The sequence below is a fragment of the Silurus aristotelis genome (assembly GCF_946808225.1).
Source record: "Silurus aristotelis genome assembly, chromosome: 17".
In the NCBI taxonomy this organism is placed as follows: Eukaryota; Metazoa; Chordata; class Actinopteri; order Siluriformes; family Siluridae; genus Silurus; species Silurus aristotelis.
This window is the reverse complement of record NC_139590.1, coordinates 7,164,978-7,184,116: the sequence shown is the minus strand read 5'-3', so window position 1 is coordinate 7,184,116 and position 19,139 is coordinate 7,164,978.

Sequence of the window (19,139 nt, the reverse complement as noted above, 5' to 3'; positions counted from 1 at the left end):
TAATGAGAAAAAAACATTATAAATACTAAGCATCCAATACTTTGTGAAATAGTTTTCACATTTTTTCAGGTTGTTTAGACGGTAACAAGAGTCAAAATATCATACCAAATGAAAGATTTTCTTTTATATGCTGTTAAGCAGTTTGCTACACATGCCGACGCTGCTGCTTAAATTGATAGCTTTAGTGCAAAACCACCATCTAGGTGACAGAAGAATTCTTTAAGCAAGAGTGAGACAGGGGGCACCTGGATTTGAACCAGGGACCACTTGCTCTGCAGTCAAATGCTCTACCACTGAGCTATACCCCCAACAAACTGTGACTGAAGAGTTAGAGTTGACAGTAGAGTTGAAAGAATCAACCCTCAGCAAAAATCCATAATGGGGCACTTGCAACAGAGATCTCTTGATCTGTAGTCAGATATTCTGCCACTGAGCAGAGACTTCACCTGTGTTGGGGGTATAGCTCAGTGGTAGAGCATTTGACTGCAGATCAAGAGGTCCCTGGTTCAAATCCAGATGCCCCCTTTCACACTCTTGGCTGGGAGTAAGCTTCTCTCACCAGACCATTATAAAATGTAAGCTTCTAGTGCTTTGTCAACAAAAATTAGCTTCCAATACTTTGTGAAAAAGTTTTCACATTTTTTCAGGTTGTTTAGAGGGTAAAAAGAGTCAAAATATCATACCAAATGAAATATTTTCTTTTATATGCTGTTAACCAGTTTGCTACACATGCCGACGCTGCTGCTTAAATTGATAGCTTTAGTGCAAAACCACCATCTAGGTGACAGAAGAATTCTTTAAGCAAGAGTGAGACAGGGGGCACCTGGATTTGAACCAGGGACCTCTTGATCTGCAGTCAAATGCTCTACCACTGAGCTATACCCGCAACAATCTATGAAGGAAGGGTTAGAGTTGACAGTTGAGTTGAAAGAATCAACCTGCTTATATTGATAGCTTCAGTGCAAAACCACCATCTAGGTGACAGAAGAATTCTTTAAGCAAGAGTGAGACAGGGGGCACCTGGATCTGAACCAGGGACCTCTTGATCTGCAGTCAAATGCTCTACCACTGAGCTATACCCCCAACAAACTATGACTGAAGAGTTAGAGTTGACAGTAGAGTTGAAAGAATCACACTCAGCCAAAAGCCATAATAGGGGCACTTGCAACAGAGACCTCTTTGTCTGTAGTCAGATGTTCTGCCACTGAGAATAGACTTCACCTCTGTTGGGGGTATAGCTCAGTGGTAGAGCATTTGACTGCAGATCAAGAGGTCCCTGGTTCAAATCCAGGTGCCCCCTTTCACACTCTTGGTTGAGAGTAAGCTTCTCTCACCAAAACATTATAATATATAAGCTTCTAGTGTTTTGTCAAAAATAAATAAATAAATAAAAAGTTTTTACATTTAGAATTAGACAAAAACATCTGATCTCATTTATTTGATTCAAGAATGGCCAGATTGGTTAGACCTGACAGAAATGCTACAGCACCTATTAAAACACATTACATTTGTAATGAGAAGAAAACATTATAAATACTAAGCATCCAATACTTTGTGAAATAGTTTTCACATTTTTTCAGGTTGTTTAGAGGGTAACAAGAGTCAAAATATCATACCAAATGAAAGATTTTCTTTTATATGCTGTTAAGCAGTTTGCTACACATGCCGACGCTGCTGCTTAAATTGATAGCTTTAGTGCAAAACCACCATCTAGGTGACAGAAGAATTCTTTAAGCAAGAGTGAGACAGGGGGCACCTGGATTTGAACCAGGCACCTCTTGATCTGCAGTCAAATGCTCTACCACTGAGCTATACCCCCAACAAACTATGACTGAAGAGTTAGAGTTGACAGTAGAGTTGAAAGAATCAACCCTCAGCAAAAATCTATAATGGGGCACTTGCAACAGAGACCTCTTGATCTGTAGTCAGATATTCTGCCACTGAGCAGAGACTTCACCCGTGTTGGGGGTATAGCTCAGTGGTAGAGCATTTGACTGCAGATCAAGAGGTCCCTGGTTCAAATCCAGATGCCCCCTTTCACACTCTTGGTTGGGAGTAAGCTTCTCCCGCCAAACCATTATAAAATGTAAGCTTCTAGTGCTTTGTCAACAAAAATTAGCTTCCAATACTTTGTGAAAAAGTTTTCACATTTTTTCAGGTTGTTTAGAGGGTAACAAGAGTCATAATATCATACCAAATGAAAGATTTTCTTTTATATGCTGTTAACCAGTTTGCTACACATGCCGACGCTGCTGCTTAAATTGATAGCTTTAGTGCAAAACCACCATCTAGGTGACAGAAGAATTCTTTAAGCAAGAGTGAGACAGGGGGCACCTGGATTTGAACCAGGGACCTCTTGATCTGCAGTCAAATGCTCTACCACTGAGCTATACCCGCAACAATCTATGAAGGAAGGGTTAGAGTTGACAGTAGAGTTGAAAGAATCACACTCAGCCAAAAGCCATAATGGGGGCACTTGCAACAGAGACCTCTTTGTCTGTAGTCAGATGTTCTGCCACTGAGAATAGACTTTACCTGTGTTGAGGGTATAGCTCAGTGGTAGAGCATTTGACTGCAGATCAAGAGGTCCCTGGTTCAAATCCAGGTGCCCCCTTTCACACTCTTGGTTGAGTGTAAGCTTCTCTCACCAAAACATTATAATATATAAGCTTCTAGTGCTTTGTCAACAAAAATTAGCTTCCAATACTTTGTGAAAAAGTTTTCACATTTTTTCAGGTTGTTTAGAGGGTAAAAAGAGTCAAAATATCATACCAAATGAAATATTTTCTTTTATATGCTGTTAACCAGTTTGCTACACATGCCGACGCTGCTGCTTAAATTGATAGCTTTAGTGCAAAACCACCATCTAGGTGACAGAAGAATTCTTTAAGCAAGAGTGAGACAGTGGGCACCTGGATTTGAACCAGGAACCTCTTGATCTGCAGTCAAATGCTCTACCACTGAGCTATACCCGCAACAATCTATGAAGGAAGGGTTAGAGTTGACAGTTGAGTTGAAAGAATCAACCTGCTTATATTGATAGCTTCAGTGCAAAACCACCATCTAGGTGACAGAAGAATTCTTTAAGCAAGAGTGAGACAGGGGGCACCTGGATCTGAACCAGGGACCTCTTGATCTGCAGTCAAATGCTCTACCACTGAGCTATACCCCCAACAAACTATGACTGAAGAGTTAGAGTTGACAGTAGAGTTGAAAGAATCACACTCAGCCAAAAGCCATAATAGGGGCACTTGCAACAGAGACCTCTTTGTCTGTAGTCAGATGTTCTGCCACTGAGAATAGACTTCACCTCTGTTGGGGGTATAGCTCAGTGGTAGAGCATTTGACTGCAGATCAAGAGGTCCCTGGTTCAAATCCAGGTGCCCCCTTTCACACTCTTGGTTGAGAGTAAGCTTCTCTCACCAAAACATTATAATATATAAGCTTCTAGTGTTTTGTCAAAAATAAATAAATAAATAAAATTTTTTACATTTAGAATTAGACAAAAACATCTGATCTCATTTATTTGATTCAAGAATGGCCAGATTGGTTAGACCTGACAGAAATGCTACAGCACCTATTAAAACACATTACATTTGTAATGAGAAGAAAACATTATAAATACTAAGCATCCAATACTTTGTGAAATAGTTTTCACATTTTTTCAGGTTGTTTAGAGGGTAACAAGAGTCAAAATATCATACAAAATGAAAGATTTTCTTTTATATGCTGTTAACCAGTTTGCTACACATGCCGACGCTGCTGCTTAAATTGATAGCTTTAGTGCAAAACCACCATCTAGGTGACAGAAGAATTCTTTAAGCAAGAGTGAGACAGGGGGCACCTGGATTTAAACCAGGCACCTCTTGATCTGCAGTCAAATGCTCTACCACTGAGCTATACCCCCAACAAACTATGACCGAAGAGTTAGAGTTGACAGTAGAGTTGAAAGAATCAACCCTCAGCAAAAATCTATAATGGGGCACTTGCAACAGAGACCTCTTGATCTGTAGTCAGATATTCTGCCACTGAGCAGAGACTTCACCCGTGTTGGGGGTATAGCTCAGTGGTAGAGCATTTGACTGCAGATCAAGAGGTCCCTGGTTCAAATCCCTGGTTTTCAGGTTGTTTAGAGGGTAACAAGAGTCAAAATATCATACAAAATGAAAGATTTTCTTTTATATGCTGTTAACCAGTTTGCTACACATGCCGACGCTGCTGCTTAAATTGATAGCTTTAGTGCAAAACCACCATCTAGGTGACAGAAGAATTCTTTAAGCAAGAGTGAGACAGGGGGCACCTGGATTTAAACCAGGCACCTCTTGATCTGCAGTCAAATGCTCTACCACTGAGCTATACCCCCAACAAACTATGACCGAAGAGTTAGAGTTGACAGTAGAGTTGAAAGAATCAACCCTCAGCAAAAATCTATAATGGGGCACTTGCAACAGAGACCTCTTGATCTGTAGTCAGATATTCTGCCACTGAGCAGAGACTTCACCCGTGTTGGGGGTATAGCTCAGTGGTAGAGCATTTGACTGCAGATCAAGAGGTCCCTGGTTCAAATCCAGATGCCCCCTTTCACACTCTTGGTTGGGAGTAAGCTTCTCCTGCCAAACCATTATAAAATGTAAGCTTCTAGTGCTTTGTCAACAAAAATTAGCTTCCAATACTTTGTGAAAAAGTTTTCACATTTTTTCAGGTTGTTTAGAGGGTAACAAGAGTCATAATATCATACCAAATGAAAGATTTTCTTTTATATGCTGTTAACCAGTTTGCTACACATGCCGACGCTGCTGCTTAAATTGATAGCTTTAGTGCAAAACCACCATCTAGGTGACAGAAGAATTCTTTAAGCAAGAGTGAGACAGGGGGCACCTGGATTTGAACCAGGGACCTCTTGATCTGCATTCAAATGCTCTACCACTGAGCTATACCCACAACAATCTATGAAGGAAGGGTTAGAGTTGACAGTTGAGTTAAAAGAATCAACCTGCTTATATTGATAGCTTCAGTTCAAAACCACCATCTAGGTGACAGAAGAATTCTTTAAGCTAGAGTGAGACAGGGGGCACCTGGATTTGAACCAGGGACCTCTTGATCTGCAGTCAAATGCTCTACCACTGAGCTATACCCCCAACAAACTATGACTGAAGAGTTAGAGTTGACAGTAGAGTTGAAAGAATCACACTCAGCCAAAAGCCATAATGGGGGCACTTGCAACAGAGACCTTTGTTTTCTGTAGTCAGATGTTCTGCGACTGAGCATAGACTTCAACTGTGTTGGGGGTAAAGCTCAGTGGTAGAGCATTTGACTGCAGATCAAGAGGTCCCTGGTTCAAATCCAGGTGCCTGCTTTCACACTCTTGGTTGAGAGTAAGCTTCTCTCACCAAAACATTATAATATATAAGCTTCTAGTGTTTTGTCAAAAATAAATAAATAAATAAAAAGTTTTTACATTTAGAATTAGACAAAAACATCTGATCTCATTTATTTGATTCAAGAATGGCCAGATTGGTTAGACCTGACAGAAATGCTACAGCACCTATTAAAACACATTACATTTGTAATGAGAAGAAAACATTATAAATACTAAGCATCCAATACTTTGTGAAATAGTTTTCACATTTTTTCAGGCTGTTTAGAGGGTAACAAGAGTCAAAATATCATACCAAATGAAAGATTTTCTTTTATATGCTGTTAAGCAGTTTGCTACACATGCCGACGCTGCTGCTTAAATTGATAGCTTTAGTGCAAAACCGCCATCTAGGTGAGAGAAGAATTCTTTAAGCAAGAGTGAGACAGGGGGCACCTGGATTTGAACCAAGGACCTCTTGATCTGCAGTCAAATGCTCTACCACTGAGCTATACCCCCAACAAACTATGACTGAAGAGTTAGAGTTGACAGTAGAGTTGAAAGAATCACACTCAGCCAAAAGCCATAATGGGGGCACTTGCAACAGAGACCTCTTTGTCTGTAGTCAGATGTTCTGCCACTGAGAATAGACTTCACCTGTGTTGCGGGTATAGCTCAGTGGTAGAGCATTTGACTGCAGATCAAGAGGTCCCTGGTTCAAATCCAGGTGCCTGCTTTCACACTCTTGGTTGAGAGTAAGCTTCTCTCACCAAAACATTATAATATATAAGCTTCTAGTGTTTTGTCAAAAATAAATAAATAAATAAATAAAAAGTTTTTACATTTAGAATTAGACAAAAACATCTGATCTCATTTATTTGATTCAAGAATGGCCAGATTGGTTAGACCTGACAGAAATGCTACAGCACCTATTAAAACACATTACATTTGTAATGAGAAGAAAACATTATAAATACTAAGCATCCAATACTTTGTGAAATAGTTTTCACATTTTTTCAGGCTGTTTAGAGGGTAACAAGAGTCAAAATATCATACCAAATGAAAGATTTTCTTTTATATGCTGTTAAGCAGTTTGCTACACATGCCGACGCTGCTGCTTAAATTGATAGCTTTAGTGCAAAACCACCATCTAGGTGAGAGAAGAATTCTTTAAGCAAGAGTGAGACAGGGGGCACCTGGATTTGAACCAAGGACCTCTTGATCTGCAGTCAAATGCTCTACCACTGAGCTATACCCCCAACAAACTATGACTGAAGAGTTAGAGTTGACAGTAGAGTTGAAAGAATCACACTCAGCCAAAAGCCATAATGGGGGCACTTGCAACAGAGACCTCTTTGTCTGTAGTCAGATGTTCTGCCACTGAGAATAGACTTCACCTGTGTTGCGGGTATAGCTCAGTGGTAGAGCATTTGACTGCAGATCAAGAGGTCCCTGGTTCAAATCCAGGTGCCCCCTTTCACTCTCTTGGTTGAGAGTAAGCTTCTCTCACCAAAACATTATAATATATAAGCTTCTAGTGTTTTGTCAAAAATAAATAAATAAATAAAAAGTTTTTACATTTAGAATTAGACAAAAACATCTGATCTCATTTATTTGATTCAAGAATGGCCAGATTGGTTAGACCTGACAGAAATGCTACAGCACCTATTAAAACACATTACATTTGTAATGAGAAAAAAACATTATAAATACTAAGCATTCAATACTTTGTGAAATAGTTTTTACATTTTTTCAGGTTGTTTAGAGGGTAACAAGAGTCAAAATATCATACCAAATGAAAGATTTTCTTTTATATGCTGTTAAGCAGTTTGCTACACATGCCGACGCTGCTGCTTAAATTGATAGCTTTAGTGCAAAACCACCATTTAGGTGACAGAAGAATTCTTTAAGCAAGAGTGAGACAGGGGGCACCTGGATTTGAACCAGGAACCTCTAGATCTGCAGTCAAATGCTCTACCACTGAGCTATACCCCCAACAAACTATGACTGAAGAGATAGAGTTGACAGTAGAGTTGAAAGAATCAACCCTCAGCAAAAATCCATAATGGGGCACTTGCAACAGAGACCTCTTGATCTGTAGTCAGATATTCTGCCACTGAGCAGAGACTTCACCTGTGCTGCGGGTATAGCTCAGTGGTAGAGCGTTTGACTGCAGATCAAGAGGTCCATGGTTCAAATCCAGATGTCCCCTTTCACACTCTTGGTAGGGAGTAAGCTTCTCTCACCAAACCATTATAAAATGTAAGCTTCTAGTGCTTTGTCAACAAAAACTAGCTTCCAATACTTTGTGAAAAAGTTTTCACATTTTTTCAGGTTGTTTAGAGGGTAAAAAGAGTCAAAATATCATACCAAATGAAATATTTTCTTTTATATGCTGTTAAGCAGTTTGCTACACATGCCGACGCTGCTGCTTAAATTGATAGCTTCAGTGCAAAACCACCATCTAGGTGACAGAAGAATTCTTTAGGCAAGAGTGAGACAGGGGGCATCTGGATTTGAACCAGAGACCTCTTGATCTGCAGTCAAATGCTCTACCACTGAGCTATACCCCCAAAAAACTATGACTGAAGAGTTAGAGTTGACAGTAGAGTTGAAAGAATCACACTCAGCCAAAAGCCATAATGGGGGCACTTGCAACAGAGACCTCTTTGTCTGTAGTCAGATGTTCTGCCACTGAGAATAGACTTCACCTGTGTTGCGGGTATAGCTCAGTGGTAGAGCATTTGACTGCAGATCAAGAGGTCCCTGGTTCAAATCCAGGTGCCCCCTTTCACACTCTTGGTTGAGAGTAAGCTTCTCTCACCAAAACATTATAATATATAAGCTTCTAGTGTTTTGTCAAAAATAAATAAATAAATAAAAAGTTTTTACATTTAGAATTAGACAAAAACATCTGATCTCATTTATTTGATTCAAGAATGGCCAGATTGGTTAGACCTGACAGAAATGCTACAGCACCTATTAAAACACATTACATTTGTAATGAGAAGAAAACATTATAAATACTAAGCATTCAATACTTTGTGAAATAGTTTTTACATTTTTTCAGGTTGTTTAGAGGGTAACAAGAGTCAAAATATCATACCAAATGAAAGATTTTCTTTTATATGCTGTTAAGCAGTTTGCTACACATGCCGACGCTGCTGCTTAAATTGATAGCTTTAGTGCAAAACCACCATTTAGGTGACAGAAGAATTCTTTAAGGAAGAGTGAGACAGGGGGCACCTGGATTTGAACCAGGAACCTCTAGATCCGCAGTCAAATGCTCTACCACTGAGCTATACCCCCAACAAACTATGACTGAAGAGTTAGAGTTGACAGTAGAGTTGAAAGAATCAACCCTCAGCAAAAATCCATAATGGGGCACTTGCAACAGAGACCTCTTGATCTGTAGTCAGATATTCTGCCACTGAGCAGAGACATCACCTGTGCTGCGGGTATAGCTCAGTGGTAGAGCGTTTGACTGCAGCTCAAGAGGTCCCTGGTTCAAATCCAGATGTCCCCTTTCACACTCTTGGTAGGGAGTAAGCTTCTCTCACCAAACCATTATAAAATGTAAGCTTCTAGTGCTTTGTCAAAAAAAACTAGCTTCCAATACTTTGTGAAAAAGTTTTCACATTTTTTCAGGTTGTTTAGAGGGTAAAAAGAGTCAAAATATCATACCAAATGAAATATTTTCTTTTATATGCTGTTAAGCAGTTTGCTACACATGCCGACGCTGCTGCTTAAATTGATAGCTTTAGTGCAAAACCACCATCTAGGTGACAGAAGAATTCTTTAGGCAAGAGTGAGACAGGGGGCATCTGGATTTGAACCAGAGACCTCTTGATCTGCAGTCAAATGCTCTACCACTGAGCTATACCCCCAACAAACTATGACTGAAGAGTTAGAGTTGACAGTAGAGTTGAAAGAATCACACTCAGCCAAAAGCCATAATGGGGGCACTTGCAACAGAGACCTTTGTTTTCTGTAGTCAGATGTTCTGCGACTGAGCATAGACTTCACCTGTGTTGGGGGTAAAGCTCAGTGGTAGAGCATTTGACTGCAGATCAAGAGGTCCCTGGTTCAAATCCAGGTGCCTGCTTTCACACTCTTGGTTGAGAGTAAGCTTCTCTCACCAAAACATTATAATATATAAGCTTCTAGTGTTTTGTCAAAAATAAATAAATAAATAAATAAAAAGTTTTTACATTTAGAATTAGACAAAAACATCTGATCTCATTTATTTGATTCAAGAATGGCCAGATTGGTTAGACCTGACAGAAATGCTACAGCACCTATTAAAACACATTACATTTGTAATGAGAAGAAAACATTATAAATACTAAGCATCCAATACTTTGTGAAATAGTTTTCACATTTTTTCAGGCTGTTTAGAGGGTAACAAGAGTCAAAAAATCATACCAAATGAAAGATTTTCTTTTATATGCTGTTAAGCAGTTTGCTACACATGCCGACGCTGCTGCTTAAATTGATAGCTTTAGTGCAAAACCGCCATCTAGGTGAGAGAAGAATTCTTTAAGCAAGAGTGAGACAGGGGGCACCTGGATTTGAACCAAGGACCTCTTGATCTGCAGTCAAATGCTCTACCACTGAGCTATACCCCCAACAAACTATGACTGAAGAGTTAGAGTTGACAGTAGAGTTGAAAGAATCACACTCAGCCAAAAGCCATAATGGGGGCACTTGCAACAGAGACCTCTTTGTCTGTAGTCAGATGTTCTGCCACTGAGAATAGACTTCACCTGTGTTGCGGGTATAGCTCAGTGGTAGAGCATTTGACTGCAGATCAAGAGGTCCTTGGTTCAAATCCAGGTGCCCCCTTTCACTCTCTTGGTTGAGAGTAAGCTTCTCTCACCAAAACATTATAATATATAAGCTTCTAGTGTTTTGTCAAAAATAAATAAATAAATAAAAAGTTTTTACATTTAGAATTAGACAAAAACATCTGATCTCATTTATTTGATTCAAGAATGGCCAGATTGGTTAGACCTGACAGAAATGCTACAGCACCTATTAAAACACATTACATTTGTAATGAGAAAAAAACATTATAAATACTAAGCATTCAATACTTTGTGAAATAGTTTTTACATTTTTTCAGGTTGTTTAGAGGGTAACAAGAGTCAAAATATCATACCAAATGAAAGATTTTCTTTTATATGCTGTTAAGCAGTTTGCTACACATGCCGACGCTGCTGCTTAAATTGATAGCTTTAGTGCAAAACCACCATCTAGGTGACAGAAGAATTCTTTAGGCAAGAGTGAGACAGGGGGCATCTGGATTTGAACCAGAGACCTCTTGATCTGCAGTCAAATGCTCGACCACTGAGCTATACCCACAACAATCTATGAAGGAAGGGTTAGAGTTGACAGTTGAGTTGAAAGAATCACACTCAGCCAAAAGCCATAATGGGGGCACTTGCAACAGAGACCTTTGTTTTCTGTAGTCAGATGTTCTGCGACTGAGCATAGACTTCACCTGTGTTGGGGGTAAAGCTCAGTGGTAGAGCATTTGACTGCAGATCAAGAGGTCCCTGGTTCAAATCCAGGTGCCTGCTTTCACACTCTTGGTTGAGAGTAAGCTTCTCTCACCAAAACATTATAATATATAAGCTTCTAGTGTTTTGTCAAAAATAAATAAATAAATAAATAAAAAGTTTTTACATTTAGAATTAGACAAAAACATCTGATCTCATTTATTTGATTCAAGAATGGCCAGATTGGTTAGACCTGACAGAAATGCTACAGCACCTATTAAAACACATTACATTTGTAATGAGAAGAAAACATTATAAATACTAAGCATCCAATACTTTGTGAAATAGTTTTCACATTTTTTCAGGCTGTTTAGAGGGTAACAAGAGTCAAAATATCATACCAAATGAAAGATTTTCTTTTATATGCTGTTAAGCAGTTTGCTACACATGCCGACGCTGCTGCTTAAATTGATAGCTTTAGTGCAAAACCACCATCTAGGTGAGAGAAGAATTCTTTAAGCAAGAGTGAGACAGGGGGCACCTGGATTTGAACCAAGGACCTCTTGATCTGCAGTCAAATGCTCTACCACTGAGCTATACCCCCAACAAACTATGACTGAAGAGTTAGAGTTGACAGTAGAGTTGAAAGAATCACACTCAGCCAAAAGCCATAATGGGGGCACTTGCAACAGAGACCTCTTTGTCTGTAGTCAGATGTTCTGCCACTGAGAATAGACTTCACCTGTGTTGCGGGTATAGCTCAGTGGTAGAGCATTTGACTGCAGATCAAGAGGTCCCTGGTTCAAATCCAGGTGCCCCCTTTCACTCTCTTGGTTGAGAGTAAGCTTCTCTCACCAAAACATTATAATATATAAGCTTCTAGTGTTTTGTCAAAAATAAATAAATAAATAAAAAGTTTTTACATTTAGAATTAGACAAAAACATCTGATCTCATTTATTTGATTCAAGAATGGCCAGATTGGTTAGACCTGACAGAAATGCTACAGCACCTATTAAAACACATTACATTTGTAATGAGAAAAAAACATTATAAATACTAAGCATTCAATACTTTGTGAAATAGTTTTTACATTTTTTCAGGTTGTTTAGAGGGTAACAAGAGTCAAAATATCATACCAAATGAAAGATTTTCTTTTATATGCTGTTAAGCAGTTTGCTACACATGCCGACGCTGCTGCTTAAATTGATAGCTTTAGTGCAAAACCACCATTTAGGTGACAGAAGAATTCTTTAAGCAAGAGTGAGACAGGGGGCACCTGGATTTGAACCAGGAACCTCTAGATCTGCAGTCAAATGCTCTACCACTGAGCTATACCCCCAACAAACTATGACTGAAGAGTTAGAGTTGACAGTAGAGTTGAAAGAATCAACCCTCAGCAAAAATCCATAATGGGGCACTTGCAACAGAGACCTCTTGATCTGTAGTCAGATATTCTGCCACTGAGCAGAGACTTCACCTGTGCTGCGGGTATAGCTCAGTGGTAGAGCGTTTGACTGCAGATCAAGAGGTCCATGGTTCAAATCCAGATGTCCCCTTTCACACTCTTGGTAGGGAGTAAGCTTCTCTCACCAAACCATTATAAAATGTAAGCTTCTAGTGCTTTGTCAACAAAAACTAGCTTCCAATACTTTGTGAAAAAGTTTTCACATTTTTTCAGGTTGTTTAGAGGGTAAAAAGAGTCAAAATATCATACCAAATGAAATATTTTCTTTTATATGCTGTTAAGCAGTTTGCTACACATGCCGACGCTGCTGCTTAAATTGATAGCTTTAGTGCAAAACCACCATCTAGGTGACAGAAGAATTCTTTAAGCAAGAGTGAGACAGGGGGCACCTGGATTTGAACCAGGGACCTCTTGATCTGCAGTCAAATGCTCTACCACTGAGCTATACCCGCAAGAATCTATGAAGGAAGGGTTAGAGTTGACAGTTGAGTTGAAAGAATAAACCTGCTTACATTGATAGCTTTAGTGCAAAACCACCATCTAGGTGACAAAAGAATTCTTTAAGCAAGAGTGAGACAGGGGGCACCTGGATTTGAACCAGGGACCTCTTGATCTGCAGTCAAATGCTCTACCACTGAGCCATACCACCAACAAGCTATGATTGAAGAGTTAGAGTATAGAATCAACCCTCAGCAAATATTCATAATGGGGCACTTGCAACAGAGACCTCTTGATCTGTAGTCAGATGTTCTGCCACTTAGCATAGACTTCCCCCTGTGTTGGGGGTATATCCCAGTGGTAAAGCATTTGACTGCAGATCAAGAGGTTCCTGGTTCAAATCCAGGTGCCCCCTTTCACGTTCTTGTTTGGGAGCAAGCTTCTCTCACCAAACCATTATAAAATATAAGCTTCTAGTGTTTTGTCAAAAAAAAAAAAAAAAATTCCAATACTTTGTGAAATACTGTTCACATTTTGTCAGGTTGTTTAGAGGGTAACAAGAGTCAAAATATCATAACAAATGAAAGATTTTCATTTCTATGCTGTTAAGCAGTTTGCTACACGTGCCGAAGCAACACCATCTAGGTGAGAGAAGAATTCTTTAAGCAAGAGTGAGGGGGCACCTGGATTTGAACCAAGGACCTCTTGATCTGCAGTCAAATGCTCTACCACTGAGCTATACCCCCAACAAACTATTACTGAAGAGTTAGAGTTGACAGTAGAGTTAAAAGATTCAACTCTCAGCAAAAAGCCATAATGGGGGCACTTGCACCAGAGACCTCTTGATCTGTAGTCAGATGTTCTGCCACTTAGCATAGACTTCACCGTTGTGGGGGGTATTGCTCAGTGGTAGAGCATTTGACTGCGTTTAATCTGTAATCAGATGCTCTGCCAGCATTTGTAGAACATTTGATTGCAGATCGAAAGGTCCCGGGTTCAAATCCAACTACCTACTTCTCACTTTTAGTTGAGAGTCAGCTTCTCTCACCAAATATTATAAAATATAAGCATTAGTGCTTTGTAAAAAAAAAAGAAATTCACATTTAGAATTAGACAAAAACATCTGAACTTACTTATTTTATACAAAATGACCAGATTGGTTAGACCTGACAGACTGACTTGCAACGGAGACCTCTTGATCTGCAGTCAAATGCTTTACCACTGGACTATACCCCAAAAAGGAAAAGCTATATGCCAAAGCTGGTGCATTTTAAGAAACATTTCAATCCACAGCAATTAAAAGGCCATAAAAGTATATATGATGTTTGATATTGGACAACAACATCTGAACTCATTGATTTTGACTTTCACCTGATTCTTAAAACAAGGCAGGCTGTTTTTAGTATTTTCTTTCTCAGTAAACTGCTGATATCACAAACTCTCTATAGTTTACTCGGAAATACCCAGAATTCACTCAGTTCCCTCATGCAGACTTGAATCAGGAACCTCCTGATCTATCAATGAGTTACATTACCCATTCAAAATGTAACTCACACTGGCCTAAACACTTTTAGAATCACTGATTTACGTTTTAATCTTCTTTTTGCCTGTAAATATATACTTTTATCTGTTAATAAATAATTCTCAAAAGCCTATTCTTTTCATTTCACAGCTTTTCTCCAGGTTTCCTTGTTGTGAGGGGTAGCACATCTGAGTGTAATTTTCAGTTACAATTTCTATTTAATCAGATTTCAGCCATCACTTCATGTTTTGCCAGGGTCATAGGTATCTGTCTGCTTTGAGCTTTCACTGTAAAAACTGAATGCATCTTATAATTTAACATCCATATTGTTCTAAGCTGATGCTTTATCCAATTGACCTCACTTGGGTCATCTAGAACAGTGGTCCCCAACCCCCGGGCCGCAGACCGTCACTGGTCCATGGGTCAATTGGTACTGGGCCGCACAAAAGAAAATACATAACTTAACATTATTTCCGTTTTATTTATTATCTGATTCTAAACGATGTTTTATTTTGGAAAATTACCAGATTCTCTAGGCCACATCTGTCTATGACTCACTCTTGATGCATGTCAAGATATTTGCCTCGGACACATGTCGTCCGCTACCTTTTTAAAGGGGCTGCTCTGGCCGGCAACACATAATACATTACCGCTAAATTCAAACCCCCAAGCTAGCAAAATGAACAAAAAAACAACACAGTGGATTCACGTTTATTATTATATTTAGAAAATACCATTTTTTTGCTGGTCGTATTATTTTATTTTGTTGTATTTCTTCTGCCACACTTTAAAGGCCAGTCCGTGAAAATATTGTCCGGCATTCATCCGGTCCGTGGCGCAAGAAAGGTTGGGGGCCGCTAATCTAAAAGATGTCCAATCATGTCAGCATTTTCATGTCCTTTGATTGGATGGTCATAGAGCACACAATTCAGAGCTCACTATTCAGAGCTCGCAAACTGCATCTGTAGCTAATTGCACAAGCTCAATTACAAACCCGATTCCAAAAAAGTTGGGACACTGTAAAACAGAGTGCAGTGATGTGGAAGTTTTTATTCAGAATACAACATAGATGACATATCACATGTTTAAATTGAAAAAATGTATCATTTTAAGGGAAAAGTAATTAAAAATAATTTTAAATTTCATGGCATCAACACATCTAAAAAAAAAAAGTTGGGACAAGGCCATGTTTAGCACTGTGTGGCATTCCCTCTTCTTTTTATAATAGTCTGCAAACGTCTGGGGACTGAGGAGAAAAGTTACTCAAGTTTAGGAATAGGAATGTTGTCCCATTCTTGTCTAATACAGGCTTCTAGTTGCTCAACTGTCTTAGATCTTCTTTGTCGCATCTTCCTCTTTATGATGCGCCAAATGTGAAAGATCTGAACTGCAGGCTGGCCATTTCAGTACACAGATCTTTCTTCTACGCAGCCAGGATGTTGTAATTGATGCAGTATCTGGTCTGACATTGTCATGTTGGAAAATGCAAGGTCTTCCCTGAAAGAGACGACGTCTGGATGGGAGCATATGTTGTTCTAGAACTTGGATATACCTTTCAGCATTGATGGTGCCTTTCCAGATGTGTAAGCTGCCCATGCCACACGCACTCATGCAACCCTATACCATCAAAGATGCAAGCTTCTTTACTGAGCGCTGATAACAACTTGGGTTGTCGTTATTCTCCTTAGTCCGGATGACATGGCGTCTCAATTTTTCAAAAAGAACTTTGAATTTTAATTCATCTGACCACAAAACAGTTTTCCACTTTGCCACAGTCTATTTTAAATGAGCCTTGGCCCAGAGAAAATGCCTGCACTTCTGGGTCATGTTTAGATATGGCTTCTTTTTTGACCTATAAAGTTTATAGAGCGAATGGCACGGTGGATTGTGTTCACCAAAAGTTTTTTCTGGAAGTATTCCTGAGCCCATGTTGTGATTTCCATTACAGTAGCATTTCTGTATGTGCTGCAGTGCCGTCTTAGGGCCCGAAGATCACAGGCAACCAGTATGGTTTTCCGCCCTTGACCCTTACGTACAGAGATTGTTCCAGATTCTCTGAATCTTTGGATGATATTATGCACTGTGGATGATGATAACTTCAAACTCTTTGCAATTTATTTCTGAGAATCTCCTTTCTAATATTGCTCCACTATTTTTCACCAAAGCATTGGGGGAATTGGTGATCCTCTGCCCATCTTTACTTCTGATAGACACTGCCACTCTGAGAGGCTCTTTTTAATACCCAATCATGTTGCCAATTGACCTAATAAGTTGCAAATTGGTCCTCCAGCTGTTCCTTATATGTACATTTAACTTTTCTGGCCTCTTATTGCTACCTGTCCCAACTTTTTTGGAATGTGTAGCTCTCATGAAATCAAAATTGAGCCAATATTTGGCATGACATTTTAAAATGTCTCACTTTCAACATTTGATATGTTATCTATATTCTATTGTGAATAAAATATATGTTAATGTAATTTGTAAATTATTGCATTCCTTTTTTATTCACAATTTGTACATTGTCCCAAAATTTTTGGAATCTGGTTTGTATATTTATGTTTAAAAACATATGTTTTTTCATTTCACAAAAGCTGACAGAGAAGAAGAAATGTATACTTTACAGGACATTTACAAGACAGTCTTTTTAAGAAAGGCTGGACATCATGAGGAAAGGTCAGCCAAAACAATTCAAACCATGTGTTAAAACTTTTTCCTCAAAAATGTATGCTTTTGCATTTTCTTTCCTGTAAAATTTGCACAAAAACATACTATTTGCTTTCCTATTAAATACAAATTCACAGAAAAAATGCACAGAATACCTGGGGTTAGTTGAAATTATGAAATTAATATTAATGCTTTTGCTAGAGATGATGTATGTGGCCTGCGCAGCTATGGCTGCAGTAAATGGACACTTGTTGAATTGTGTTTATTGGATGAAAATAGATATTTCCAAATGTTATAGGATATGCGATGTAAAGGGTATGCGATGGGGGAAAAAACTTTGTGAGATATTGTGATTTGGTGATTTTTGTTTATTCATCACTCACGACAGGAATCAAATCTTATCTATAAACTCAGGCTTTCTGCCGCCATCTGCTGCTGTTTGCTGATATTGTTTAATAATTTACACCTGATTCAGTACTGTCATGATTATACTGGGGTATTTTATAGAAAATGTAATTGAAAATTTAATTGAATGGTCTCATTGCATTTGACTTTTTACTTCTAGCGATAAACTTGTACTTGTATTGTATGTACTGGCTTTGCTTCGTTCCTTTTTCCTACGTCTGTGGTGTGTGATAGCCAGGAAATGATACACCAGTAGAAGGTTGAAAAAGCTGGGTAATGATAAGAGAAATTATTGATTGTGACAAAAAGATTAAAACTAAATAAGAAAGAATCAGAATCAGAAAGAATCAAAAAGAGCTTTATTGTCAATAGGTTTGCATATACAAGGAATTTGTTTTGGTCACAGAAGCTTCCAGTTGCACTTTTTTAATGATAAATAAAATTCAAAAATTAACACATTGTAAAAGTGTTGGGATAATGGTTTTGAAGGCTGAACTGAAGTGCGCAAACAGGATCCTTGCATAAGTCCCCAATTTGTCCAGATGTTAGAGGATAAAGTGCAGCACCTTCTTCACCACAGCAGATGTCTGGCGCAGAGCTCACAACATCATTAAGGACTCCACATCCCAGTCACAAACTGTTTCACCTCCTTCCTTCAAGAAGGAGCTACAGGAACATGCGCACTAGAACCAGGTTCAGGGACATTTTTTTTTCATCCACCATCACCCTACTGAACTTTACACTACACCTTTAGATCACTGTATAAACATGGCATAAAACACTGTATGTAACTTCTGTACAGTTGTACATACAATGTACATATTACATATTGTATTTGTGATACTCTACACATATTGTGCCTTACATACACTGCACTATTTTATTAATGTGTATGTATATATACCTTATTGTACATTCTGCCTAATATTACACATTTATATATATATATATATATATATATATATATATATATATATATATATATATATATATATATATATATATATATATATATATATTATATATATATATATATATATATTAGTGGACTTGTTTATTCAGCTTATTTATATATTTATTATATAAATAATATATTAATTACATGCTGTGCATATACTATTTACACAATTACTACTTTATGCACTTCTTGTAGACTGCATTTTGTTGCTGTGTACCTGTTCTATGCAATGAAAATATCTATCTATCTATCTATCTATCTATCTATCTATCTATCTATCTATCTATCTATCTATCTATCTATCTATCTATCTATCTATCTATCTATCTGTATGTATGTCTGTATGTATGTCTGTCTATGTTTACTGCATTATTTACAGACCTGTTTACTCTGTAAGCAAACTGTAGGGGGTCCAACAAGGGTCCGGTGATGTCCTTCAAATAAGCCAACACCGGCTCTCAAATTACATTATGAACACAGATGTTAGGGCAATAGGTCTGTAGTCATTAAGACTACAGAAGCTACTGAGTTACTGAGTCTGTGAGCTCATCCAGATCAGAAGTAGCAGCTTTAAAAGTAAAAACAGGCTTGTAATGCCTGCCCTGTTTCATTGTGTCTACCTTTTTAGTCTTTACTACAGGCTTAGCAGATTTAAGTTTTTGCCTGAATGTATGTAGAAGATGAACCAGTCAGTGATCAGAGAGTCCTAAAGCAGCTCTGCAGATGTTGCTATATGCATCCTTTATTGTGGTGTAGAAGTGGTCCAAAATGTTTTTGTATCTGGTAGGGCACGTAATATGCTTGTAGTATGATAAAGTAACAGCCTGGT